The sequence below is a fragment of the Triturus cristatus genome, chromosome 9 (genome assembly GCF_964204655.1).
Source record: "Triturus cristatus chromosome 9, aTriCri1.1, whole genome shotgun sequence".
NCBI classification, from domain to species: domain Eukaryota; kingdom Metazoa; phylum Chordata; class Amphibia; order Caudata; family Salamandridae; genus Triturus; species Triturus cristatus.
Window position 1 is genome coordinate 265,694,704 of NC_140592.1, and position 20,705 is coordinate 265,715,408.

Sequence of the window (20,705 nt, forward strand, 5' to 3'; positions counted from 1 at the left end):
TTGGTCTGGCGAGCTCCTGTCAGTTGTTCATTGGTTGTGGGAACTTCAGGGCCCCCTGCGCAGAGCAGGCTCTGATTGGTTCACAAATAGGCTGCCCCATTGGCTACTTTAGCAGCCTCGAAAAAAAACGCCCTTCGCGTCTGCGAATGAAAATTTGCGTTTATTTTACGCCAATCATCTCACCAGCGTTTTCTTTAGAATATTGAATGTTAGTAGGTAACTTGCGTGAGATCCTCAAAGGGATTCCAAGATTGACCGTTTGGTCAGTTGCGCTCTTGCCTGGGTTGTCTCCGGTGTTGTCTTAAACGTTGTAGATACGTGCAGGTGTCTTACTTCATTTCTGGGACTAGTTACCAAGCTGATACTGTACATGGCTTTTTTAAACTTATTTTAAAACTGAAAACTTACAGAAAGGGTAGCCTGTCTAACGTTTGGCGCCAGCCCCTGCTTTGTCCCCTTTGCTAAAGAAAGACTTTCCCGTGAAGTTTAGGTAAAGTACATGACCCCGCTGCCGTACATAAAGTTTGCAGAGGTTCACGCTGCCAGTCTTTTGGTGTCATTCGCAGCGCACTAGGCCCAGATAGGCACGGGGTCAGTGAGTATAGAGCAGTTTGAAGATATTGTAATTTAATTTATATAGCGCTTACTACCCCTGACGAGGCGTCAAAGCGCTTTTTCGGCGAGTAGCACGCTAGAGGATTAGTGTTTAATTAGTTCAGTGAAACATGCAAGTACATTTTAAGTGGTGGATAGGTTATTCAGTTATTTGGATTCAGCTACAAGGATAGAAGAGGGAAAACAAGCATTTACAATGCAATAGGTCTCGCATTTGTTAAAGTTGGAGCTATTGGCATTGAAAATGGCAATGTTTTTTACTTTTGCTTTTTTATTTGCAGTAAAGTAATTATATTTACATAGTGCTATTGCCATTGGAATGACCTTGCGGCGCTGGAGAACGAGTTAATGGGAAATAAAAAGCGAGAGCTTCTGATGAAGGGAGGTACAGGGTAACGAGGAGAGCGGGGGGACAGGAGGACAACGAGAGGGAAGGGACCGGTGGGGGGATGCCATTAGGAGAGATGAAAGGCTTAGTTGAAAGGAGGAGTCCGGAATGAAGCAGAGACTCTGGTAAAGGAAGGGGCAGGATAACAAGGAGAGCCCATGAAGTGCCGGTGGGGAGTGCCATAATGAGAGACTGAAAGATTGTGATAAAATAAGTGACTGGGTGAGAAATGGAGAACCTCTGGTGAAAGGAGGGACAGGATGACGTGGGGAGAGATAGCCCGTGAAGTTTCGGAGGGGAGTGCCATTAGAAGACAGTGAAAGGCTGAGGTGAAAGGAGGAGTGTTAGAAAAGTCTCATATTCCATCAATTACCAAAAATGACGAGTGACAGCAAGGTTCAGCTGGAGCAGAAGTTTATTCATCTTCCAGACTCCGTGTACAAGCATGAATGCATAACGTTTCCCCTAACGCTAACCACCACCCGAGTTCCCCTGTTCGAAACACAACACTCCGCGTGGTCTCCACGAGCAAGATACAAGATTGCTCGTGGACACCACGCGCCATGAACATAATGCCAACCCCCCAGAAAAGAATATGTATACAACACATCTCCCCCCCTTTATTATTTATTTATTTATTTATTTATTTTTCCTTTTTTTTTTTTTTATTAATATTTATTAAACTAATCCATAATATAATCTTTAAACCTTCCCGGACAATGGTGTTCACGTTTTCTTCTAGAAAAATCCCTTCTCCAATGAGAACACCCTGGTTGTTGATCATACCTCATTTCATTGTGCACATTCTCCAATCGTGTGTCATTTTGAACATTCCTAAATGAAACGTCATTGCTTACATCATCTAAACACATGTCATTGGATGCATTCCCAGATGGTTGTGTAGAACCCTTAAATACAGATACTCTGCTCAAATTCCAAACACTTCCACCCTCTATTCTCACCGCATTACTGAAAACTTGTACAACCCTCTTTGGATTTGACCAGCTTTGGGAACCCTTAAGGACATTCTCTTTCTTCTTTATGCGAACCAGATCACCAACTCCAATTTCTTGTGTGCTCATTGGACCTCGCTTCTGGTCCATAACTTCTTTCATTTTTTTTTTATACTCACTGACCCTTTGTCTAACTACATTGTAATCAACAGCAATCAACTTCTTGTCATCCATACCTTTCTTTAACCACCACGGAACCAAACAAGTACTGGGTTTCCGTCCTCTCAAAAGCTCAAATGGGCTGATTAAAGTTACTGAATTAGGAGATGTCCTATATGCTAGTAGCATGGACTGTAAAGCATTGCTCCAATTGAGTCCACCCTTAATGGCAAGTTGAATCGCTTCCTTCACCACACGATTAAAGCGTTCCACCTGACCATTTGACTCTGGATGGAAAACTGAAATTCTCCTTTGAGTTATGCCACATTTCCCAAACAATTACTCCATTTCTCTGCTAATAAACTGGGGACCATTGTCTGTGACAATCTCCTGTGGGATACCTTCCCTACAAAATATACCATCAAGAAATTCAATAACACTTTGTGACGTAACTTCCTTGACCATCTTGATTTCAGGCCACTTTGAAAAATAATCAATTAAAACAATTCCAAAACATTTATCCGTGGGCAAAACATGAAATGGACCAATAATGTCGAGCCCTAGTTTCCTCCATGGCCCAACAGGATACTCCACAGGACACGATTCAACTCTTAGAGGCACCGCAGATTTGTCACTATTTGAACATTTGTCACATTTGCGTACAAAATGTTCAACAGCGGAATCAATACCAGGCCACCAAAATGCCTCCCTTATTCGCCTTCTAGTAAATGAAACTCCTAAATGTCCCTCATGGCCAATTTCCATAATGGTTTCTCTAAGAGAAAAAGGAGGAATTATTCTGTCCATCCTCATAACCAACCCGTTCTCAATGGCTAATTCATCATGAACCTTGGAATAGCTCATCATATCACCAGATAGTTATCTTACTGCTCCTATCCCTGCACAATGTAATTCTTAACATTGTTCAATTCACTATCGTTTCTCATTGCTTCCATCCAAACTTTTTCATCTAGACTCGCCTTATCACCATGTATAAGGTTGATATCATGTGTCGTGAAAGCAACCTCACAATCATCCTCCTGATAGTCCTTATCACTATCCAAAGGTAACCTGGACATGCAATCCGCATGCATATTCGCTTTCCCCTGGACATATTCAATGTGAAAGCGAAAAGATTGTAATCTTGATGACAGTCTAGCTAACCGCGCAGACATGGATCTACCACCGCCAGGAGACATTTGGAATACTAATGGTTTGTGATCAGTTTTTATTATGAAATCAGTCCCCCACAAGAAACTTCTAAAATGTTCTGCTCCCCATACGCAAGCAAGTAACTCTCTTTCAATGACTGAGTAGTTCTCTGCATCTCTCAAAACCCTGGACGCATATGCTACAATCCATTCACTGGAATTATCTTTCTGTAGTAAAACACCACCTAGACCTAGATTACTTGCGTCTACCATAACTATGCATTTTTTCCCTGGAACAAACGGTCTTAAACAAGGTGCATTAACTATGAATGCCTTCAATTTCCCAAAAGCCTCAGTCATGTCACTTGTCCACACAAATTTTGCATTTTTTTTCAATAGACACCTGAACGGTTCAGTCTTCATAGAATAATTAGGAATGAATTTGCATAAAATTCAATCAATCCAAGAAAAGCAACCAACTGTTCTTTCGAGGTCGGTAGAGGGGCATTGGTAATGCTCTCAATGTGCTTATGTTTTGGTTTAATCCCCTTCCCACTGATAGTGTGTCCTAAATAATCCACTTCCTTTGCTTTTATTTTGCATTTATCTAACCGAAGAGTGAGGCCTTTTTTTGCTAAAGCTGCAATGACGTTATGTAAGTTCTTATCGTACTCCTCATCATTCCTCCCATAAACTAAAATATCATCTTGGAAAGCGATGGCCCCTGATAGCCCTTCTAGAGTTTCTTTCATCAACCTCTGGAAAACAGAAGCAGCACTAGCCAACCCAAATGGCATACGACGATACCTGAATAGACCTTCTGGTGTGATAAACGCCGTATAATTTTTTGAGCTGTCAGACAGAACTACCTGGTGGTACGCGCTTGCCAAATCAATGCAGGAGAATACTTGCGCATCAGATAGAGTAGAAACCATCTCATGCAAATTAGGAAGAGGATGTGCATCTACCCAAATAACCCGGTTCAAACTGCGCAAGTCCACACATAATCTGAGTTCCCCTGAAGATTTGACTGAAATTACGATGGGAGAAACCCACGGGGAAGATTCTATTGGTTCAATAATGCCATCATTACACAGATTTTTTTAACATATTCTTCAATTTATCTCTGTATGACAACGGCACATTTCTTACTTTTTGACGTACAGGAATGGCATTCTCATGGAGTTTAATTTCGTGTTCAAACCCTTCGTATTTCCCAAGCTTACCACTGAAAACACTAGGGAATTCCTTAATGAGCTCATCCACAGTGACCGACCCATGGTGAACTTCATGGTCAACAACACAAACTGGAGGATTAGCTCTGGGATCAAGTTTGATGCTTAATTCGTGTTGATGTGGCCACCCTAAAAGTGATTTCCCTGACTTTGCCACATAAATTTTACTGAAAGTTTGCCGTCCTGCGAATTTTATGTTCGCATAGCCAATTAAATCAATCTTGTGCCCTGTATAACCACCTGGAGAAACATCAGGATCAATAAGTTCCCTTTTTGGCCAATTTTCATGGAAAACCTTCAAAGAAATAATAGAATACCAAGCACAAGAATCAACCAAGAATCTCAAAAACACGCCATCAACACTGATGAGACAGGAAGGAAATTTCGAAACTTTGTCATCACTACATACATTAATTACAGTATTAATTTCATTTTCATCATTGTCATAGGACGGTTCATAATCATCTGAAAACTGTATGTAATTTACTTTCTTTGTGGGTGTTTTGCAAAACCTATTGAAATGACCTTTCCTATTACATTTAGAACTAACTTTCTCAATAGCAGGACACCCTTTAAAATTTGCTAGATGGCTGTTGCTTCCACACCTGAAACAAAGTAATAATGAATTATGTTTCTCAACCCTAGCATTTGGATACTTAGATTTGTTCCCATTTTTTGCAAAATGTTCAGATCTTTGAGTAACAATTTTTTTTTGTTTGTCACCATCTTTTAACTCTTTGTTGACACTGAATACATCTGTTTTTTCATTTCCTCTAATTTCTTTCACGAACTCTTCAGAGTGTTCAATGGATTTTGCAATATCAATAGCTGCATTTAATGACAAGTCAGATGTGGACCATAGTTTTTCCTGAACTTTCTTGCTGTTTGTACGCATTAAAATTTGATCTCTCAGTACTTGTTCGTATGATATATTTTCAAATTTGCAAGAAGCTGCCAAAGATCTGAGTGCTGAGACATAGTCTTCAATAGATTCATCGCTGCGTTGTTTACGGGAGTAGAAAATAAATCTTTCCATCACTACATTTTTTTTTTTTCCAAAACGTATGTTAAGCTGTGTCGAAGCATACTGGTAAACATTAATTCTCCCAGGACTAATTAGCGCAGGTAACGTTTTAAATTCTTTTAGACCAAATCCACCAAAGCAATGTTTTAATAGTGACAATTTCCTTTCTGGTTCGCAATCATCGCCTTCTAAGACCTCCACGTATGCCAAAAATACTGGTTCCCATACTTCCCATTGCATGGGAGGATCGCCCGATGATGATAGAAATGAAGGAGGAGGTACAATACCAGACATATTGCACTATAAGTAATAAAATGAACTATAAATTTTATATGCAAAATAGTTATTATTTTCTGAATAAACAATGAACTTATGGCACAAAAGTTATTGTAACTCACATATTGTTTGTCGATTTTTGTAGGTTATCTTCCATTAATGTGACAAATTAATCACACCCAAAAACAGAATCATCCTCTGAGAAACGTTCTACCTTACTTTCAGTAACTAAAACTGAATTAACGTGAATTATGCAGTCTCGGTTCCTTGTGTTGAATCAGGCAATCCGGAAACAAGGTTGTGTTTACGATCTTGAAAACAACGTGACGCGATGATACAATGCGCGCATGCGCATCGACGCTGGGAAAATCAAAAGAAAACAGGTCCGGAATTCCCCTGCAATAGTGAGTAAAACAACTTGTTTTTGCCTCAATTTCCGATGAAATCCCTGCTGCTTCCTCTGGCCAATCACTTCCTTAATGTATTTGTTCCAACAATTCAGCGCTGTATTCAGAGCACATTAAGCGGTCTTAATTAGGTTAAGTGCTCGTTGAAAGGCTGCGGATACCCCTTGTAATCCAAAGACTTGAGTTATATTCACTGAAGTTGTGTATGCCGTCCTTTTCGAAACTCTCCTTCCGATGTCAGTTTCAGACAACGTCTGAGCAAGATTGTTCCTTTTAAATAAATTTTCCTTCTTCTAATATGTATGGGCGGTCCGTGCCCGATCGTCGCCAATGTTAGAAAAGTCTCATATTCCATCAATTACCAAAAATGACGAGTGACAGCAAAGTTCAGCTGGAGCAGAAGTTTATTCATCTTCCAGACTCCGTGTACAAGCATGAATGCATAACGTTTCCCCTAACGCTAACCACCACCCGAGTTCCCCTGTTCGAAACACAACACTCCGCGTGGTCTCCACGAGCAAGATACAAGATTGCTCGTGGACACCACGCGCCATGAACATAATGCCAAACCCCCAGAAAAGAATATGTATACAACAAGGAGCCCACTAAGAAGCCCAGAGTTTCTGGTGAAAGGAGGGACAGTGTAACAAGGTGAAAGGAGGGACAGTGTGACAAGGCGAGCGGAGAGACTGCCATGAAGTACTGGTGGGAGAGCCGTAAAAAGAGACAGAATGGATGAGATGAAGTAGAGACTTAAAGGCTGGGATGAAAAGAGGGACTTGCTGAAAAACAGAGAGCCTCTGGTAAAAGGAGGGGCAGAATGACACGGAGAGCGGAGAGACAGCCAATGGGGAGTGCCATTAGGAGAGATGAAAAGCTGAGGTGAAAGGAGGAGTCCGGTATGAAGCAGAGACTCTGGTGAGGGAAGGGGCAGGATGAAAAGGTAGAGTCCATGAAGTGCCAGAGGAGAGTGCGCAATGAGAGACTGAAAGATTGTGATGAAATAAGTGACTGGGTGCAAAAAAGAAAGCCTCCGGTGAAAGGAGGGACAGAATGATGAGTGGAGAGATAGCCCGTGAAGTACTGGATGGGAGTGCCACTAGATCACAGTGAAAGGCTGAAGTGAAGGGAGGAGTCCACTAAGAAGCTGAGAGCCTCTGGTGAAAGGAGGAATAGTGTGAAAATGTGAAAGGAGGGACTTTGTAACAAGGTGAAAGGAAGGACAGTGTGACAAGGAGAGCGTAGAGACAGTAATGAAGTAGTGGTAATGTTTTCACGTATGTTATTTTGTTTACAGTGGAGGTTTTTTATTGTAAATTAGAGTTAAAGCTATTGAGGCTGTAAATCAAGCGATCAGCGCTCAGGAGACAGCGGGAAGGAAAGTGGTTCAGCGTGGAGGAGGGGTGGGGAGACGAGATGCTGGGACAGGAGAGCAAGTTGGGTTAACAGTGAACAGCTGGAGGGGGGTGATCTGGGTACAGGAGAACAACGAGCTGTTGGCCCGGAACTTTCATAAAAGCAAATCAATTGGGTTGCCAGTGTGAAATAAAGAAATGCCAATTTATAGTGAAAGTGACTCTGTTCTTAGACAATGAAAGGCGCGCTTAAAGTCAAAGCGTCGCCATTTAGAAAATAAATAAAGATGCAAGGCGGTGCTGATTGCTCGCTGCCACACATCCCTGTCCATTTTTCCATGTGTGTACTTACTTCAACGTCTGAGTCAAAACACATCAGTGGGTATATGAGCCTTTTGGATCTGACAACAAAAGGTAACAAGACCAGCCCGGCGGAGCGTGGCGCGCGCGCTTGGCGGGGGAGCGCATTCCAGGTGGGGGAGCGGACCCTTTGAAGTGCGATGCCAAACGGATTGCATGGCGGCACGATGCGCGTGATTGTGCGCGTGCTCGCCATGCAATCCGCTTTTCGGAGCACTTTTAAATGCCCCTTACTATAGTCTCGATCGCTTACGCGATAGCAAGGCGAGACCTAAAAACACCACAGCGTCGCTTAAACGAGGTCCTGAAACCTATGCCATGGCGACACTTCAAAACAGAAGGCTTGCTCTGCACTTGCAGCTAAAAAACTTAAAGCCGTACTTTTACAACATGCCTATCATGGCCGACGGCAAAGGAAGAAAGAATCTGATAGATTTTTGTTTTCTTGTAGATTTATATAGGGCGAACACGACCCGAAGGTATTGGAGCACTTTAACCCCTTCGCTGCTAGGCCTTTTCCCCTCCTGTGCTAAGCCTTTTTTGGGCTATTTGGGGTAGTGCGCGCTTAGGCCCCTGTAACTTTATGACCACATTAGGTATCCACGCCAAATTTGCGTCCTTTTCTTCCAACATCATGGGGATTCTAAATGTACCCAGGGTGTGTGGATTCTCCTAGAGGGTTCCCAGAAATTAGTCAAAATACAGCAAAATTTTGGTTTTTTTGTGAAAAATGGGAAAAACGGGCTGTAAATGAAAGCTTCTGTGTTTTTCTCTGCAAATGGTATCAAAAAAGGGTTTGTGGGGCTGAAATCACCATTTCTCCAGCTTTTAGGGAATGACAGAATTTTGTCAGAAAACCAACATTTTTTACACAGTTTTGGCATTTTTCTGGGACATACCCTCTTTTTGCTATTTTTTGTGCTTTCAACCTCCTTCCAGTTAATGGTAGAAATGGGTACAGAAACAATAATGGACCCTGGAAAGCTATACATGTTTGAAAAGTAGACAAAATTCAGAATTCAGCAAGGGGTCATTTGTGTAGATCCATCAAGGTTTCTTTATAGAAACTAACAGTTAAATATAGGGAAAATTAAAAATTAGTTGAAAAAAGCAGCCTTTTGAGTCAACATTTTCACCTGTAACTTCTTCTAATTATCACATCTCTTAGAAAGCAATGTACCGTTACATCCACTGGACCTTCCTGGTTGTGGGGATATATAGGACTTGTAGGTTCACCAAGAGGCCAACGAACCCAGAGTAAACAAGCATTGGCATAGCCAATAGGTCTTGCCTTTGGGACCTTATAAGTGTTTAGCCATGCAACAATTGCATAACTAAATACTTATAAGGTCCCAAAAGCGAGACCTATTGGCTATGCCAATGCTTGTTCAGACATATTGCACATGGCTTTAAAATAAAAGCAATATGAAACAGTCGACTCTGGCTGCGTCATGGCATTTTCTTTCTTGACATTTAAGTCATGTTGAACAGCAGCCTGCGCTGCTGTGCAGCATGTCTTAAACACATTGATAAAGCCAATAGCTCACACATAGGTGAGGCCTATTGGCTTTGCCAATGCTTGTTTGTTAACTAGATGCCGCGTATGACAGCTAAGATTTTGCCTTTTGTTGTGAGTGCATTCTTTTGAATAGAGAGTTCCCTGATCAGAAATTCCCCCTTATGTCCTAATTAATAGACATTATAACATAAACAATGGCTTTTCCCATTCCCAAGAAAGTATCCACTAGGTCTATTCAGATGTACAAGGACACACAGGTACAGATGTGCATTAAAACCAAGACCAGAGTAAATACAGCCAGGCTGACAGTATCTGACAATAAAAGCATCAATAGACCTAGAGCCACCCAGGAACAAGCTTGGTCGCTGGTAATGCAAAGCAGGAGAGAGAGGCGGAGGGAGTTGTGTGCACGCGTGCCGACAAACACGCGAGTGGTGCGCGCGCAACAGCGCCCAAAGTAAAAGTAATCCGAAAGCTGGCAGCTGTGCACGTTCACGCTCACGTGAACGCAAGCATTAGGCCTGCAAAAGCCGGTGGGAAACACTTTTAAAACCCACTTACTAAAAGTCGAGCAATAGCGTATGCGCTGCTGTAGTCTCGACCTAAAGATAGTGGAGGGCCTGGAAAACATCCTGAAACAAGCAGTGAGGTGTGATATTTAGAACCACAAAATAAGCCCTGTATAATTTTGTCTCCGGAAGATGTATTGAGTGCCATCTTGTGCTACCAGAGATTTGTAGCCACTGGTAGATATGTGTTAATTCACTCATTGAGCAACTTCAGGTTATTTACACATTTTAATTGTATTGAACATATATACTTCTCAGTATTTAAAGAGATCTGCTGGGCACATTTCTAATAATTCCCTTGCCCTCATCTGGTCAGGTTACAATACCATGCAGAGGAAACCCTGCCTTGGACTCTTTCAAGGTATGACATCAGAAAGGGAACTTCGAGGGGCATTTTCTGTGATCAGGGATTACAGATTTTTAAAGTGCTTTTTTGTTTGCATAAGTAGCTGCACTGTTTTACAAAAAAAGGGGTATTTTTGTTTTTACATGTTGCTGAATATGGTGATAGTTCTTGCGAATTGGATTTTTAGGTCCTGGTCTACCAGTCATCTGTCTTCTCTGTTAGCTAAATTTAAGTAGAGAGATTCCTTTAACCTCTGTCCTTCTGAATTTCAGAACAATGTGAAAGAGTTTCCTGTTCCAATAAGATGATGCTTTTTTCCATGTAGCTGGCAAACTCTGTAATGCAATGTGATCAGAGACGACACAATTAGCTATAGCGTGTGTGATTTACAAAATTCAGCGATACATTCACATGCAAATAAACAGGCTTCCAGATGCCTTGACGTTCAGACATCTGTGCGGAAGGCATCTGTGCAATGTTGTGCACATGATAAAATATAGGAAATGAAAATCTATTTACATTGCTGTGACATTGATGGTTAGTCCAGTAATGTTGTGACAAACTGTTCAACAGATAGTTTTTCATGTGTACTCCCTGATTCGTCTGACCAACGTGTTGCAAATGTAGAACCTAGCATTTGTGAGGGTATGCCTATCCATACATATCTAAGGTGCATTGTGTAGGAGGCAATGCTACTCACGCGATATCACAAGCAAGCTGCATAGGAGAACACCTGATGAAAACCGATAGAATTATAAATTTTATGTCTCAATAACATATTCCTTGATTGATTTGGCTTGGCACACAAGTGTAATTTGTACTTGAATGACCGAATCAACAGCTACCTCTGTATCATAAATAAGTATAGAAACTATTGATAGGTTTACATATCTTCTTCGATACAGCTGTTTATGAATTCAGTAGAGATTAGGGCATCAGGGTTCCCACTGGTGGGTGTGGTACCATATTGATTTGAATGGTTATCATTACAGCAGGACACACTTGTCTTCTTATTGGTGTTATGAAGTCACTTGTCTTATTTTGGGAGATTCGTTCCATCCCCTCTGCTCCCACGGTGTCTTCCATTTTTGATTGTTTTTAACATGTTCTCATTAGTATCCTATGTGAGGTAATGTGGATCAATTCACACTTCGTTTTCTTTGGTGGAGATCTATGTACATTGGCATTGAGAACATTTTGTGAATGGCTTTTTAAGTCTTGACCATCACAACATGCAATTGTAAGATTGTCTCTTGGATTTTCAAGAACTGAATACCCAAGTGAGCAAGTTTAAAACTAACACATATGCATAGTAAGCAAGCATTGGCATAGCCAATAGGTCTCGCTTTTGGGACCTTATAAGTGTTTAGTTATGCAACTGTCGCATGGCTAAACACTTATAAGGTCCCAAAGGCGAGACCTATTGGCTATGCCAATGCTTGTTTTACTGTTTTTCAGCTAGTGACATGCACCGAGGTACTGCAAAGTTCTTTTGAACAAATATGCCATAAGAAGTTTAGTAAATATACAAGTCATGCAGACTTTGGAGTTGTATGTATTGTCAAAAATAGCGCTACGGGTTAATAAACCTACTGTAAGCATGCAGAGTAAATGCTGGTTGCTTGTGTACTTGTGGTGCCTGGTTCTTGCAGAACGATGTAAGTTTACTATGAGTTATTGCTCTGTGTGCACTGCTGCTGCTGGGGGGTACTCGGGGCGGGAATGCAAGGAACTCGCAGGTCTTGACTGGGGTCAAAATTATAGCAGGCATTGGGGGCACAGACAAACATCATCAATAAGGACTAAAGTTTTTTTTTTTAAATATAGCCAACAAAATACACAGCATCTTGCTTTCAATCAGGGCGCCTGTCTGTGGTGGAGATTGAGGCACAACTAATTTCTAGTCAAGTGTTCACTGTGCCGGCGGTGGTGTAGTCTTCCTACAGTGCAGACCCTAGCTCTGCAGGCAGCAGGATGGCAGGTGATCCTAACCCCTACTGCATTACAGGGCACACTAATAAGCGCTGCCTCCCTTCCTTTTGCTCTGTAGCAGGCCTGATGTTCACCAAACACAAAGCTTGGCAACGAGGCAAAACAAGTCCAGTGTGAGTAAAAGTAAGGCGCATGCAGCCTCTATTAAACTGAAAGTGCAACATGGCGTGGTGGCAAAGCTTTAAAAAAAAAAATTATTGGGGGAAGAGTATGGAAAGGCAGCGTCCCCATTAGAACAGCGACCATTTGAAAGTTTTGCCAAGCCTCAACCGGCATGACGGAACTTCCCCGAGCTACTTAGTATTAGCAGCCTCCCTGTTCGAAGAAGTTAGTATACCGATTTGACCTCGTCACCCAGAAAGCCCATCACATCACTATTTTAAATGTTGTGGACCAGCACTTCTCGTTCGGGCACAGGCATACGTCTAACGCAGTTACCATCATAACAGCATATTTCAGTGCGACCCCCAAAGTGAAACTAAAGCCTCCGACGTAGCTTCTCAAAGTATGAATGATACACCTGCGAACCAGAACCTTGCCACAAGCACCACCTCCCTTTGTATACGCACTACCAGGCAGCGTACAGTGGAAATCCGAAACCGTGACATAGCGCTACTGTCCAATAGCTCACTTGTGGGACTGAACAATAAAAATATATAACTGGTCTGGGAATTAGTTCATCAACACTGGCTGGAAACATTCTTGTGTTGCGAGCCCTGAAAGGCACGACCCTTTCACCCTCAAAAGGACCTTTAGCCCAATTAAGGCCACGTGACACGAGAACCTGCAACGAACCCGACACTGCAGCCTCGCATATTTGCAACGCACTAATATGTGCAATGGCTGCAGAGATATGACCAGTTTAACGAGTAAGTTTATAGATTTATCTCCCCCACCCTCTACATTATGTAGAACTGCCACAGATTAAAAAAAAACTGGATACGACGGTCAAAAAAACCCCACAAACAAAAAAAACAAGCTTTGGCAACGCAGCCGCGAAAGTGAAAGTGATCACGTTCGCGATTACGATCGCGTGCGGAGGAAAGACACATGGCGCTGCGCGCGTGCACGTTCACGTGCACGGAAGCTTTAGGCCACGGCAGCACTTTGAAAAGCCTGTATACAAAATGTCTCGGCCAGATCAGCGCAAGCGCTGGATCAGGCAAGACCTAAAAACTGAGCAGCATTTTGTAATGGTTTTTTTTTTGTTCCGGGTCTATAGCAATTATTGTGGGAAAATGTATACATGGAAAAATCGGTATGAAAGACACCTATGTATTTCTGAAATGGGAACAAACTACAGAGTTTAGAAACAGTGCATATTTGCACATTTTCGAAATTGGGAATACTCATACTTGCATGACAATTATTGGTCATTTTTCAAAATGACTTTTTTTTTACACAATGTCTTTCATTTGGAAGGGAGAAATGCATCCAAAATCAATAGGTAATAACAGTTGCTTTACAAATCTGAACTACCCTAAGTCTCCCGATAAAAATGGTACCTCACTTGTGTGGGTAGGCATAGTGCCCACGACAGGAAGTGGCTCAAAACCTAAGCTGAACACACCACATTTTCACACTGAAATTTTACACTTTTTTTGCGAAGAGTCTAGCTGTAGTTTTTGAACCCTAGCCCTGCCGGCACCTAGGGAAACCTAGCAAACCTATACATTTTTGAAAACTAGACACCCAGGGGAATCCAGGATGGGGTGACTTGACTTCCTCCCACCATGGTCTGTTACCCAGAATCCCTTGCAAACGTAAAAAAATGACAAAAAAAACAAATTTTTCCCACATTTCTGGGATGGAAAGTTCTGGAATCTGCGTGGATCCACAAATTTCCACCCACCCCACGTTCCCCAAAGTCCTACGAGAAAACTGGTACCTCACTTGTGTGGGTCGGCCTAGTGGCCGCGACAGGAAACAGTGCAAAACGCAAGGTGGTCACACCTCAATTTTGCAGTGAAAAATGACCCCTTTTTGGCAAAGTGACTAGCTGTAGTTTTTGAACCCTAGCCCTGCCGGCACCTAGGGAAACTTAGCAAACCTATACATTTTTGAAAAGTAGACACCCAGGGGAATCCAGGATGGGGTGACTTGACTGCCTCCCACTATGGTCTGTTACCCAGAATCCCTTGCAAACGTAAAAAAATGACAAAAAGCACATTTTCCCCACATTTCTGGGATGGAAAGTTCTGGAATCTGGGTGGATCCACAAATTTCCACCCACCCCGCGTTCCCCAAAGTCCTACGAGAAAAATGGTACCTCACTTGTGCGGGTCGGCCTAGTGCCCGCGACAGGAAATGGCGCAAAACGCAACGTGGTCACACCTCAATTTTGCAGTGAAAAATGACCCTTTTTTGGCAAAGTGACTAGCTGTAGTTTTTGAACCCTAGCCCTGCCGGCACCTAGGGAAACTTAGCAAACCTATACATTTTTGAAAAGTAGACACCCAGGGGAATCCAGGATGGGGTGACTTGACTGCCTCCCACTATGCTCTGTTACCCAGAATCCCTTGCAAACGTAAAAAAATGACAAAAAGCACATTTTCCCCACATTTCTGGGATGGAAAGTTCTGGAATCTGCGTGGATCCACAAATTTCCACCCACCCCGCGTTCCCCAAAGTCCTACGAGAAAAATGGTACCTCACTTGTGCAGGTCGGCCTAGTGCCCGCGACAGGAAACGGCGCAAAACGCAACGTGGTCACACCTCAATTTTGCAGTGAAAAATGACCCCTTTTTTGCGAAGAGTCTAGCTGTAGTTTTTGAACCCTAGCCCTGCCGGCACCTAGGGAAACCTAGCAAACCTATACATTTTTGAAAACTAGACACCCAGGGGAATCCAGGATGGGGTGACTTGACTTCCTCCCACCATGGTCTGTTACCCAGAATCCCTTGCAAACGTAAAAAAATGACAAAAAAAAACACATTTTCCCCACATTTCTGGGATGGAAAGTTCTGGAATCTGCGTGGATCCACAAATTTCCACCCACCCCACGTTCCCCAAAGTCCTACGAGAAAACTGGTACCTCACTTGTGTGGGTCGGCCTAGTGGCCGCGACAGGAAACGGTGCAAAACGCAAGGTGGTCACACCTCAATTTTGCAGTGAAAAATGACCCCTTTTTGGCAAAGTGACTAGCTGTAGTTTTTGAACCCTAGCCCTGCCGGCACCTAGGGAAACTTAGCAAACCTATACATTTTTGAAAAGTAGACACCCAGGGGAATCCAGGATGGGGTGACTTGACTGCCTCCCACTATGGTCTGTTACCCAGAATCCCTTGCAAACGTAAAAAAATGACAAAAAAACACATTTTCCCCACATTTCTGGGATGGAAAGTTCTGGAATCTGGGTGGTTCCACAAACTTCCACCCACTCCGCGTTCCCCAAAGTCCTACGAGAAAAATGGTACCTCACTTGTGCGGGTCGGCCTAGTGCCCGCGACAGGAAATGGCGCAAAACGCAACGTGGTCACACCTCAATTTTGCAGTGAAAAATGACCCTTTTTTGGCAAAGTGACTAGCTGTAGTTTTTGAACCCTAGCCCTGCCGGCATCTAGGGAAACCTAGCAAACCTATACATTTTTGAAAAGTAGACACCCAGGGGAATCCACCAGTCCAACTCTAGGAACACTTGCCTGTTCCACTACAACAAGGCTGCCTATTACAGACTCCTGAAACTTAGCAAAAGTCATCTTTGACTCAGGGCAAGAATCCTGGAACACAACAAAAGCATTAAACATTGCCATGTGGAAAAGATGGATAGCCAACTTCTTGTACCAAATGTAAGCCTTACGAAGAGCAGTGTAAGGTTCCAACCTCTGATCTACTCTGTCAACACCACCCATGTGCCTATTATAGTCTAAAATGCACACAGGTTTGCGCGCCTCAGCGACCTGACCCCAAACAGTCACAGGTGCAGTGCTTTCATCATGGATGGTAGTCAGCATGTAGACATCTCTCCTGTCTGTAAACTTCACAGCAAGAAGCTCCTGGCAACGCAACGCACTGCACTGTCCCCGCACAAGCTTTTGACAAACAAGTTCTTTCGGGAAACCTTTACGGTTAGAGCGGATTGTGCCACAAGCAAGAGTGTCCACTTTGGTCAATTCCCTGAACAACCGCACACCAGTGTAGAAGTTATCTACATATAAATGGTGGCCTTTGTTAAAAAATCCTCTTCCAAGTTCCCAAACAATTTTCTCAGTCACTCCAAAAGTGGACGGACAACCAGGGAGGTTAAACCTAGATTCCTTACCGGTGTACACCCTGAAATTAGAGACATATCCAGTCCTACTGTCACACAGCATATACAGCTTTATTCCATAGCGTGCCCTCTTACTAGGAATGTATTGCCTAAAAACCAAGCGGCCCTTGAACAACACCAAAGACTCATCCACTGCAATTTGTTTCCCAGGAGCATAGATCTCAGGAAATCGATCAACAAAGTGATCAAGGACAGGCCTAATCTTAAAAAGACGGTCACAGTCAGAGTGATCTCGTGGCAAGGCTAAACCATTATCAACAAAATGCATCATCCGAAGCAGTAGCAAATACCTGTCACGACTCATGACTGCCGTAAAAATAGACGTTGCCATCAAGGGACTGCTAGACTAATATGAAGACATTGATGGCTTCCTTAGCAAGCCCGTCAAAAAAGTTAAACCCAAGAACTTCTTCATCTCTTCAACATTTGTGGGAGTCCACCGGGTAGCTCTAGAGTGTGGCTTAAGACTGGCACAGTTGTCCCTCAAAAACTGTTCGGCATACAAATTAGTCTGCTCAACAATCTCTGCAAAAAACACATCGTCCATAAACAACTGAAAAAAATTGACCGGCAAAAAGTTTTCAGTATTCACTCTAGACCCTGGAACACCAGTAAACTCTGGCAATGCCGGCTGCACCATGCCAGGGGCAACCCAGAGGTCATCACTTTCAAAGGGAAGCCTTGCAGCCCCAGCCTGCAGCCCAGAAGCCTCTTGCCGCACTACACCAACGGGAAGCCTTGCAGCCCCAGCCTGCAACCCAGATGCCTCTTGCCGCACTATCGGCACATCAGTCTCCTCCTCTAACACAGGCACTTCATCCGCACTAAGAGTATCTTCATCATCCGATGACTCCATACGGAGAGACAACTCACTGCCAGAATCGTCCCCTGCCTCCTCTCCCTCAGATGCAGAGTCAGTCTCTGAACCAATATCAGAGGAAGACTCAAACAGCAAACCAACAACCTGCTGAGCAGTCATCCTGCGGCTAGCCATTATACTTACTAAGATAGAAGACTGCACAAACAAGTCAACAACAAGCAACAATGTGCAAACCAAGTAAGTAAAGAAATGTGTACCTTTATCACAAAGATCAATGTACTCAAAAACTATACAATCCAATTACAAGAGACAGCTGCACTCACCAGAAACCAACTCTGCAGTGATACAGCAAAAACCAACGATATCAAACTAGAAAGAAGAAAAAAAAAAAAATTACTCACAAGACAACAAAATACACATCGAGCACCAATGCAAAAAGTTTTTGACACTCAAAAAACAAACATACTGCTATTATTACACCATTTGCAAAAAAAATTCATGCAGAGAAATCAAACACATTTACATTGTACAAAAAAGAGTCTCTTACCAAACTAATCAAACAGCAGAACCACCATTAACAAAACCGCAAACTGGAAAGAGCAAAAGCCTTCACCTAGAACAAAAAAGTAAAAAAAAAACAAAAAACATTACTATTGCGATTCACAAAAAATAAAACAATAAACATTACAACATGCTATATTACTACCCAAATGGTCAATCGGGTTATGTTCCAGGTGGGGCAGAAAACAGCAGGGAAAAAACAGAAGGGAAAAAAAAGGCTACTCTGTCCCGGGGCGGGTGGGCCAAATACATATTATAAAAATTGCCCCCTGGAAGCGACACAAAGGGGTTTTCTGCCCCCCCCTGGGGCCAGAAAAGTCTGTGGAGTAATTATCCCCCAGGGAAGCGACCCTTGCCCAAGGGGTCGCTTCCCATAACAATATTACGAAATTCCCTGGTGTCTAATGGGCTTTTCTGCCCCCCCTGGGGGCAGAAACGGACCGAAAGTGGACCGATCTGCCCCCAGGGGGGGCAGAAAAGTCTGTGCACAAATTCTCCCCCAGGGAAGCGACCCTTGCCCCAGGGGGCGCTTCCCATAACAAAATGACGAAATTCCCTGGTGTCTAGTGGGCTTTTCTGCCCCCCAGGGGGCAGAAACGGACCGAAAGTGGACCGATCTGCCCCCAGGGGGGGCAGAAAAGTCTGTGCTCAAATTCTCCCCCAGGGAAGCGACCCTTGCCCAAGGGGTCGCTTCCCATAATGATATTACAAAATACCCTGGTGTCTAGTGGGCTTTTCTGCCCCCCCTGGGGGCAGAAACGGACCGAAAGTGGACCGATCTGCCCCCAGGGGGGCAGAAAAGTCTGTGCTGAAATTCTCCCCCAGGGAAGCGAACCTTGCCCAAGGGGTCGCTTCCCATAACGATATAACAAAATTCCCTGGTGTCTAGTGGGCTTTTCTGCCCCCCCGGGGGCAGAAACGGACCGAAAGTGGACCGATCTGCCCCCAGGGGGGGCAGAAAAGTCTGTGCTGAAATTCTCCCCCAGGGAAGCGACCCTTGCCCAAGGGGTCGCTTCCCATAACGATATAACAAAATTCCCTGGTGTCTAGTGGGCTTTTCTGCCCCCCCGGGGGCAGAAACGGACCGAAAGTGGACCGATCTGCCCCCAGGGGGGCAGAAAAGTCTTTCACAAATTCACCCCCAGGGAAGCGACCCTTGCCCAAGGGGTCGCTTCCAAAATGGCCAAAAACAACATCCCTGGGGTCTAGTGGGGGCATTCCTGTCCCACGATCGCGACGCTGTGTGCGATCGTGGGACAGGAATGCCCAGCATTGAGACATCAGGGGAGAGGAAATACTCTTTCCTCTCCCCCGATGCCTCAAGGCCCTGGAATTCCGCCCCCCCCGCAACACAGCACCAAAACACTTACCCTTCCCGTTGGACGCGCTGGAAGAAATGAATTCCAGCGCGTCCAACGCTTCCTGATGACGCCGGCGCGCGCTGTGCGCGCTGACGTCATCAGGAAGCGTGGGGGGGCTCGGGGGTGGCAGCGGAAACTCTTCCGCTGCCATCCCCCTCTGTGGGGGCACGATCGATGTCCCAGGGGGGGAGCGCCAGCGCTTCCCCCAGGGACTGTGCCCATGACGGAGCGGTTCCGTCATGAGCACAGCTCAACCGATGCTCATGACGGAACCGTTCCGTCATGAGCATCGAAGGGGTTAAATGGGTACCAGTTGCGTTATTCAAGGACACCTTCAGTTTTTTAGACACAGGAGATTAGGCGATTTGCCTAGAATCACACAATGCTGAACCCACACCGAGGCTCGAACCTGGTTCCCCAGAGCCAAAGTCAGCAGCTCTGGCCGTCAGGCCGCATCCTCTCTCTGAAGCAGCACGGGGCTACCGCTGTTAAACGTCTCGGCCTCAGAGGCAGGCGCGGGGTCACCGTAAATTAGTAAAGTGAGAGACAGTGCAACATTTAGATTATCCTAAGCAAAAAGAGCATAGAACAAAAGGGGGAGGGCTGGTTTCAGAAATCAGCGTTCAGTCAGCCCCCATTTCGCTTTGAATGAATTCAAAAATCAAAAGCAGTTAGTTACCTTATGCATACAGTACTGCGGGACACTGAAAGGTGTTCCTCTGTGCCTGAATTAAAGGTGGGAAGATGTTCTTTGGCAGAGGAGTCCGTTGTTTACGAGTTTAATGTACCTCCGGCCCACAAATCCACGTGAAGTGCATGTTCAAAACAAGTTACCTAATAAAATGAAAACGTTTATATAGCGCGAACTCGACTCGAACCTGGTTCCTCAGAGCCAAAGTCGTCAGCTCTGGCCATGAGGCCGCATCCTCTCCCTGAAGCAGCACAAGGCTACCGCCGTTAAACATCTCGGCCTCAGAGGCAGGCGCGGGTCATCGTAAATAAGTAAAGTGAGAGACAGTGCGACATATATATTATCCTAAGCAAAAAGAGCATAGAACAAAAGGGGGAGGGCTGGTTTCGGAAATCAGCGTTCAGTCAGCCCCCATTTCGCTTTGAATGAATTAAAAAATCAAAAGCAGTTACCTTATGCATACAGTACTGCGGGACACTGAAAGGTGTTCCTCTGTGCCTGAATTAAAGGTGGGACGATATTCTTTGGCAGAGGAGTCCGTTGTTGACGAGTTTAATGTACCTCCGGCCCACAAATCCACGTGAAGCGCATGTTCAAAACAAGTTACCTAATAAAATGAAAACGTTTATATAGCGCAAACTCGACTCGAACCT

At 44.1% G+C, this 20,705-nt stretch overlaps 1 protein-coding gene across 1 annotated transcript in view; it reads right to left on the reverse strand.

Moving 5' to 3' along the window:
* The window catches only part of NOL8 (nucleolar protein 8), a 361,614-nt gene that overhangs the window by 208,327 nt on the left and 132,582 nt on the right, over positions 1-20,705 (reverse strand). The window lies entirely within an intron of this gene.